This window comes from Apium graveolens, chromosome 5 (assembly GCF_009905375.1).
Source record: "Apium graveolens cultivar Ventura chromosome 5, ASM990537v1, whole genome shotgun sequence".
Classification (NCBI taxonomy): domain Eukaryota; kingdom Viridiplantae; phylum Streptophyta; class Magnoliopsida; order Apiales; family Apiaceae; genus Apium; species Apium graveolens.
Window position 1 is genome coordinate 95895269 of NC_133651.1, and position 10021 is coordinate 95905289.

The window sequence follows — 10021 nt, forward strand, 5'->3', positions numbered from 1 at the left end:
GGTACGCTTTCTGTCAACAACATCAATGCTAAAGTGCTATTTGATTCCGGAGCTACTAGATCTTTCATATCTGAATCTTTTATTGGCAAGTTGAATTGTGAAATTGAACTGTTAGTTGAACCTTTATCTATCATTTTGGCTAATCAAGAATGAGTATCTGTTAAAGATGTTTGCCCTCGGTGTAAAGTAGAGATTTCAGGCTATAGTATCCCTGCTTCCCTCATACCTTTCCAATTAGGAGAATTTGACGTTATATTAGGAATGGATTGGTTAGTAGAGCATGATGCTCAGATAGATTGTAAGAAGAAGAAAGTGATTTTTTAATTCCCCTCAAGGAAAGAGAGTAGAGTTTAAAGGGCGGAAGCAAGTTAAGACGTTTTTGACAATGATTCAAGCTAAAAGAATGTTAAGACAAGGGTGTGAAGGGTATTTGGCTCACGTAATTGATAGATCTAAGGAGACGCCAAATATAGGAAGTATTCTGATAGGTAGCGAATTTCCTGATGTATTTTCTGACGAACTTCCTGGATTGCCGCCTGATCGTCAAATCGAATTTTCTATCGACTTAGCGCCCGGCGTGGAACCGGTATCGAAGGCACTTTATCATATGGCACCAGCAGAAATAAAGGAATTGGCCAAGCAATTACAAGAGCTATTGGATAAAGGAGTTATAAGGCCGAGTGTATCTCCATGGGGTGCTCTAGTTTTGTTTGTGAATAAGGATGGAAGTATGAGATTGTGCATTGACTATAGAGAGTTGAACAAATTGACCATTAAGAATAGGTATCTGTTACCTCGTATTGATGACTTGTTTGACCAACTTAAAGGGGCGACTTATTTCTCAAAGATTGACTTGCGATCGGGATATCATCAGCTGAAGATTAAGCCGGAAGATATACCAAAGACTGCTTTCAGAACCAGATACGGACATTATGAGTTTCTAGTTATGGCATTCGGATTGACAAATACGTCAGCCGCCTTTATGGATTTGATGAATCGAGTATTCAAGGAGTACTTGGATAAGTTTGTCATTGTGTTTATCGATGACATTTTAATATACTCAAAGACCGAGGAAGAACATGCTGAACATCTGAGAATAGCTTTGGAGACTTTAAGAAAGGAGAAGTTATATGCAAAATTTTCAAAGTGTGAATTTTGGTTGCGAGAAGTTCAGTTTCTAGGACACGTTGTCAGTAGGGAAGGGATTCGAGTTCATCCAGCGAAGATAGATGTTGTAATGAACTGTGAGAGGCCGAAGACCCCAACTGAAGTTAGAAGTTTCATGAGATTGGCCGGATACTATCGAAGATTTGTGAAGGATTTTTCTAAGATTACGGTACCATTGACAAAATTGACCCGAAAGAATGAGAAGTTTGAATTGACGGAGAAATGTGAAAGGAGTTTTCAAGAATTAAAGCAAAAGTTGGTTACTGCTCCAGTTTTAGCTCTTCCAGATGATAAAGGAGATTTTGTGATATTCAGTGATGCGTCACACAAAGGATTGGGCTGTGTTTTAATGCAACACGGGAAGGTGATAGCCTACGCGTCAAGACAACTTAAGCCTCACGAACAAAGGTACCCAACTCACGACTTGGAACTGGATGTAATTGTATTTGCCTTAAAGCTGTGGAGACATTATCTATATGGAGAGAATTATGAGATATATATGGATCACAAGAGCCTGAAGTATATTTTCACTCAGAAGGAATTAAATATGAGGCAATGAAGACGGTTGAAGTTGATTAAGGACTACGATTGTACAATCAATTATCATCCCGGAAAAGCGAACGTAGTAGCGGATGCTTTAAGTCGCAAGGAGAGACTAAATATGTTGACTTTGGCCCAAGAGTTATCAAAGGAATTTGAGAAGATGAAAATTGAAATTCGAGCTCCAAGTACACCAACTGAAATGATCTGTGCGATGACTTTTCAATCAGAGTTGTTAGAAAGGATTAGGAATTGTGAAGAAGAAGTGATGAATCAAAAGATGAATGAGTTGACCGGAGAAGAGATTTGCACTCAAAAAGACAACCAAGGAATTCTAAGATTCTCATCAAGAATTTAGATACCAAATATGGAAGAATTGAAGAACGAGATTTTGAAGAATGCTCACAACTCAGAATTTTTTATTCACCCGGGAAGCACAAAAATGTACCATAATTTGAAACAGAACTTTTGGTGGCCCGATATGAAGAAGGAGATTGCTCAATGGATTAGTAGATGCTACACTTGTCAAAGGGTAAAATCCGAACATCAGAAACCGAGTGGACTAATTCAGCCCTTAGAAATACCTGAATGGAAGTGGGAGCACATTGCAATGGACTTTATAGTTGGATTACCAAAGACAAAATCTAATCATGACGCTATTTGGGTAATAATCGATCGATTGACTAAGTCAGCTCATTTTCTACCGATTAACGAGAGATTCTCAATGGACAAGTTGATTCATATGTATCTTAAGGAAATTGTTACTCGCCATGGAGTTCCAGTATCTATCGTGTCGGATAGAGACCCTCGTTTCAACTCTAGATTTTGGAAGCAATTCCAAAAACATTTGGGAACTCGACTCAGGATGAGAACTACCTATCACCCACAGACGGATGGATAAAGTGAGCGCACGATCCATACCATAGACGACATGTTGAGATCTTGTGCCTTAGACTTTAAAGGAAATTGGGACGATCACCTACCTTTAGTAGAGTTTTCGTATAACAATAGCTTTCATGCCACTATTGAAATGCCCCCGTACGAAGCTCTTATGGAAGAAAGTGTAGATCACCCATATGTTGGGATGAAGTCGGAGAGCGAAAGGTAATTGGCCCCAAACTGATTCAGCAAATGAAATAAGAGGTGAATTTAATTCGAAATTGATTGGTCGCAGCTCAGTATAGACAACGAAAGTATGCTGATCCACGCAAAAGGAATGTAGAGTATGAAATAGGAGAAACCGTTCTGTTGAAAGTATCGCCCTGGAAAGGGATAATTAGATTTGGAAAGAAAGGAAAGTTGAGTCCAAGATTTATCGGACCTTTTGAGATTTTGGGTAAAGTTGGAAGAGTGGCGTACGAGTTGGCCTTACCGCCTCAAATGTAGCACCTTCACAAGTTTTTCACGTATCACTGCTTAAGAAGTTCAACCCCGATACCAAATGTATCATAGAGAATAAACTAGTGGAGATTGAGCCAGATTTATCTTATGTCGAGCAACCTGTTAGTATTCTAGATAGAAAGGATAAAGTGTTAAGAAATAAGATAGTTCCTTTAGTTAAAGTTTTGTGGAGGAATTCCAAAGTTGAAGAGTCAACATGGGAATTAGAAAGTGATATGATAGATAAGTATCCTCATCTGTTTTCTTAGATTCTAGGGACAGAATCCTTAAAGGGGGAAAGTTGTAACGACTGTAAATTTTATGATGTTATAAAATCTGTGATGTGGCATTACTGTGCAGTATTGTGAGTACATAAGTTTCTAAATGTTGCTTTCCAGCGATTATGTGAATTAAGTAAATAAGAATATATTTTCTTTCGTGACGATTCGAATCTTCGTACAAATATTTGGATATGGAAATTCTGTGCTAATATGATTAGATAAATTGGTATAATGCTAGATTATATTTTTTTACAACTTTATTTGCTTTAAAATCTAATTAAATTTTATTTTTATGTGGCTTGTTATAGAAGTATTATTATAAAGAAAATTCTTTTAAAAAAATTATTTTTATTCAAATTTCTTGAAGATACTCTTATAAAATTTCTAAAATCTTAAAGTAATTTATGGTATAATTTTTGTGATTTATGAAAGTGTACTTTATTTATTAAAATTTATTCTTTTTAAGCATACTTTTAATTCTAGAAAAATGATTACTAGATTACTAATGTACCCTTGCATGCAAAATCCCTTATAATAGAGACCAAGGATAGGACCGTCATTTCCAACCCCACTAACTCACTTTAACCAAGCAAAGTACTCATCTACCCTTGCATACAAAATGTCTTAAGCTTGTAGGAAGGGTATATAGGTCATTTCTCAATTCCACTACCACTTTAACAAATCAAAAACCAAAAACACAAGCTACTCTCTCATTTTTGCACACCCACTTCACTCCCTCCCCTCCCCCTTCTCTCCCTCTCGGCCGAAGCCACCCCCTCCCTCTTCTTTTATATTTTTTTTATTTTCTCAAACACTTTGATCAAGGAGCTAATTCACTCATATTCCCACATTTATACTTGAAAATTTTGGCTCATAAAAGGTATGTTTTATTATGTGTTGATGTGTTCTTGTAGCCAAGATTTAGGCCTTGAATTCTCATGGATTTAAGGACTAAAATCATAAGGGATTAAAGATATGGACTTGATATGATCTTGGAGAAGTATTTTTACTTCAACTTTCTAAGTCATAATCTTGTTCATAGCATTTGGCAATGATTTATTAAAAGAGCCGAATGTATATGGATTGTTCTGTAGAAATCTCTATGAAAATGACTTTGCATGTTACTTATAAAACGTTTTTGCTTCTAAAAATGATGAATTATAATGTTTAAACTCTTGATTGCTATGTATTTATTCAATTATATTAAGTTTTAAGACTTGCATGTTAGTTATAGCCCTTGCATATTGAAATTTACCCTTGCATGTTGATTTACAAGTGATTTTAGAATAGGAAACCATACTTGTTTGTTTTGAGCCTTGATACCTTATTTTTATGAGGTGCATGCCATGTGTTAAAATGATAGTTTAATTATGTCTTGATTAAAAGAGATTAAAATCAGTAGGTGTCATGATGTTTTCATGCATGTGTAATTCAAATTTTTGCTCTAAAATGACTAAGTGATGGCTTGTCTTGTGAGGTGTTACATTGCTTGTCCTTATAATTGATTGCATGCTAAATAAAATTGTAAATCAACCTTGTGCACTATAGATCAGTAGGTGTTAGCATGATATTAGGTTTGGTTGTTGGTTTGTTCATTGGTTTTGATGGTTAAGAAAGGAGTTAAGGTAGAAGGGATGCATTAGTCCTATTTGGACAGATTTTAGCACTAGAAGTTTATGTCATTTTAGGTATGCATTTGTGAGGCCTTGTTAGGCCCAAGTTCAGTGGAGTTAGGAATTGGTATGTACTTGAGTCCAGAAGCTTTATATTGGGTAAAATCATGCATTTAGTTAGGTGCACAAGCACAAAATCGAGACGAACTCAAAACAGGGCAGATTTGGTACAAGTCCATATTTGACCCATTATAACTATGTTTTAGGATAGGCATTCATTGGGACTTGGTTTATAATAGTATAAAGAAGTCCTAGCAAGCTTAAAAAGTCATTAAAATCAGTAATTGAATAATTTAAGTGAGTTATAAGTTGGTAAAAATAAGGAAGTTTGGAAATCAGGGAAGGCAGATTTATATCAACTTCCACTTGAGGCCTAGGGAGGCCCAAGTAAGGTTTTTGAGTCATTACAACTTTAAGGGTTAGTTTAGAGTCTTTGGAACCTCAGAGAGTTGGTTTGGAGTGAAGGCCCAAGGTGGAGATACCCCATTTCCACCAAAACACCTGAGAGTCACCATAAGAGTTATATTAGGAAGCCTATGAGGAATGCATTGTGTTTAAGTGCCTTATGAGTGAGGCCTTGATGCCAAGTCAAGTTTGGGAGTTGCATTATATCATAAGAGTCTGTATAAACCACAATTAAGTAAAGGCCCAAGGTAGAAAATTATGTTTGTGTCGAGGCACACAAGTGGTGCCGAGGCATGCATCCGGGAAGAGTTTAGAGTATGCATTAGTTTTATGAGTCTTGTGAGGTGAGGCACAAGTGTGCCTTACTGAATTTAGATTATGTTGAGGTGTGTAAAGGAGGATTAAGAGTAATAGTCTTGTTAATTATTTGTTAAAGAGGATAATTGCTTGAGTGATTAGGATCTAAGTGTACTATTACCACGCCTTTTCTTGTTATGTGTTATGTGAAGCATATATTACTTGAAATTAAGTATGTTAAGTATATTTATATATATATATGTATGTATATGTATATATAGTATATGGGAAAGGGTAGTTAGCATGAGTTGTGACAAGGATACTATTTATTATAGGTTCAAGTAGGAGGCCAAGAAAGGAGCCCATAGACGATTCCATTCAAGTACTCAGTAAGAGTAGTTCAGGCAAGTGAACTCTCAACTTATCTTTATAATTTTGTTTCTTGTGATTGAACACCCTGTGAATGTATGACTATCATTTAATAACATTGATTAGTCCCTGACATCACTCAATAATTGGATCTTGAACTTAGTTAATCGCTTCCATACTTGAATTGACCCCTTTTTCCTCACATATTACCTCGTATCTCTGCGAATACCCCCTACAAATAGTTCCTTAATATATCCAGTGGAACCTAAAACCCTCATACATTAGATACATTTCCGTTGGAAATCCAAACGCTATTATCATCCTCTTATTTAAACTTTATCATTACCAACCCCTTGTTATATTATCCTTGATCAAGAACCCCTCTTAAATTGAAATGAGTTATTAAAAAGGAATTGAATGATATGATAAGACTGAGGTGCTAGTCACTGTTAAAGTTTTAAAACCTCAGTAGCAGGGAGCCTGATGGTTTTATATGGCCAATGTGTGCCGAGGTTCCTCAATGATAGTGAATCACTTGCTCATAGCGCTGTGTGATTTCAATTCCATTAACTTATTAAAATCTTGAACTTTACTTGAAAAAATTATATTTTTGATTTACCTTCTTTACTGTTTTATTGAGCATATGATAAACTGTTGTACCCTATTATTTACTTGCTGAGCGTTTTACTCATTAATATTGTTATTGATGTTATCCCTTCAGTTAAGCCCGATGATGCCTCGTTTCAAACAGACCGCACGTAAGAATTGTGGTGGTTCAGGGTATGCCTACCGTCACATGTTGGAGCAGGTAGGGAACTAGTTGTTCCCTAATTTTTAGAGAACTTTTGGGAATTTAAAATTGGTAGATGTATTTGACTTTGGATATTAGACTTTTGTATTATTAGTTGTTTAGATGTTGTTCAAACTCTTACATGTGGATTCGGGGACTTGGATTTATGGTTCTGTAATATTAATTAACTAGTTATAGTCCTTTACTGCCTTGTTTATCTCTATTACTATTATTGCTAGTTAGTATTAGTGGGTCTATCACACTTACCCTTGCATCCTTGGCAATAGATGAGATGTCTTCAGCTGTGTACTCACCTTTCTCCTTTGGTATGGTCTTTGCTGGTTGATCAGCAACTACAACAGAGAGCTTGGTTGGCTTATGTGGTCCTTCATTAATTATGTCAAGGTATTCTGGATCTGTAGCTTCCAGAAACATAGCCATCTTCAATTTCCATATGGGATACTCAGAAGGTCTCAGTATGGGAACCCTAATAGTCTCATATCGACTGTGGGTTCTTCAGTTTTGGTGGGCTTGGTTGGAGTTTTTGCTTCTGCAGACATGATTGTTTGGATCTCTACTGTATGTGTGTCAACAGATAAGCTCTGATACCAATTGTTAGGTCACACAACAGTGTAAAGGGGGTTGAATACAATGTTAATACAATCAAATCAATTTAACACAAGTGTGTAACAAAGATCAAGTATATTGAATAAACTCTGTTACAATAAGAACTATTGTTCTCTCTCAGTGATGAACAAATATAACTAAGAGCTGCTAGGTTACAATGTATAATCTTCTCGATAATGATAACACATATAGTGTAAACCCTAAGTCTGTGTTTATATAGTACACATTTAAAAGATAACTTCTAATTGATATGGAATATAATTCTATCTCCTAAAATATATCAATCAGATATCTTCTACAAGTCTTCCAGTCTTATAACTCTTTTCATGCATATCTTCTTTTGTATTAGTCTCGATCTTCTACTGTAAATCAGGTTCCTTCCTTATATGAAAATCTTCCCGCACATAAGTTCTGATATGACCTTAAGTTCTGATATTAAGTTCAGACTTCCAGTAAGTCCTGATATGTCAGGTTTGTTAAGATCTGAAAACTAAACATGAATCATATTAGACATGACATCTCAAATATATCTAACACGTACTGAACCAATGTCTCAAGTCTCACAGTCATCTGCTCCTTAGGATTTCCTTCATAGTTTTGGCTGTCCGGATACACATTCTTCAATCGCTCTAACATTTGATCGTACTTGTCCTGAAGCCTGTCGAACTCATGCCTCAACTCAGCATACACAGAGATAGCAATTATGTCAGACGGTTTAGAAGATGACGAGGAATACGCCATTTGCTGCCAAACAATGCATATATATATAAGAGAATTAGTAGCGAACGACTCGAATATCCTATACCTACACTCTCGTATAATATTCTATAAACCTATATACATATATAACCTATTTGGGCTATCTAGGGACTCTAAATCGTAGATCCGATAACAAAACCTGTCATGCCCCAAACATTTACAAAAGATAATATACGAGTAATTATATTAGTTAACAAAAGGAAGTAAATACATCTGAATCCAAGATCTTACAGTTTAGGGTTTGGAACAGCCCAACACTATTAACTAACACAACCTAATTTCTACATTGAGTCCTCACACACAAAATCACTAACTACACGAGCTCGAACATACGAATCGGCATCACAAGTCTTACGCGCTGTCTGCTTGAATCTAACTATATTTGTTAGCTGTAATATTAGGGTAAGCAAGTAGTGAGCCAAATGCTCAACAAGCACTATAATATACATAAACAAGAATAAAACATTAACAATGGAATTGAAAGATTCAATAATATAGTATCAAGAGATAAACTTTCAGGGTGATGGCATCTTTTCTTGTAATAAAACCATTCAAAACCATTTCCTTATCAAAAAACCATTTTATGACGCTACGGATTACAGCCGGTGATCATCCACGAAGTAATCCCGAACTTCGCTGGGTTCTAGAACATTAATGGGATCCCTAGGAAACCTTTAAGCCTATAAATTAAGAGCTGAAAGGACTTGCGTCTCAGTCCAGATCCACTATTTAAAGAAAGTATTTGTCCCCCTTTGGGACTGAAAATCCACTTTTTAACTTTTTATTTTAAAAACTGATGCCAAGTGACGGTTAATTTCTTAAATAGTGAGCACCTTTATCAAGGGTTCGAGATCAACTTTGAAGCACAGGGAATAGGTCCACTAAATTTCAAGTCATGATCAACTAGACTATACTTTATCACGGGAATTGCAAGGTTTCTATTCACAAGGAATTTGACAATGAGATTTAGCAGGGTTATCGGATAGTATGAAGGAACTAAGTCAAACTAGGTCCAAGGTAATGGTTCCAGATAAGATATAGGTATTGAAATATAAAGAAGGTGAGCATCAGTTCAAAGTATAATAGGGTATCCTGTTTTAGGGGTAAGAATAGGGTTATCAAGCAATCATAAATGAATTTTAAGGGATAGCTGACTTTTAGGTATCAAGATAAGGTTACTGAGTATAACTTGCACAGGGTTCCACATCATAATTACTTGGTATATTAGCATTGTATGACTTTTGAATTACTTGCATAGAAATCTCCAAGAAAAGTTAAACTAGTTGCAATAGATACTTGAGGGTTCATGACATTTGCATATAATACGAAAGATAGATTTGAAACCACTTGGATCATATATATCAAGGTGAATTAGAATACTCGCATCATATATAAAAGCTGGGCTAACACTATTTTGCAGTATAAACAAAAAGGTAGGTAGAAACACTTGCCTCGAGAAAAGCTTGACTTGACTGGCAGGTGGGAGCAACTAGAGCTTCACTCGACTTTAATGGAAAGTTTACCCTCGTCTCGAGAGCCTACACAAAATAATAATATCCTCATTATAATATATACTCACTAACTCAACCTAATTATAAACCGAAATTATGCACATTGGTACTTAGGCGTATATTCACATAAACGCTTATAATTACCTTATAAGCATAATAGTTCACATAGCCACTCATGTTCATATAGCACATTTAAGTACATAATAATATATCCATACACAC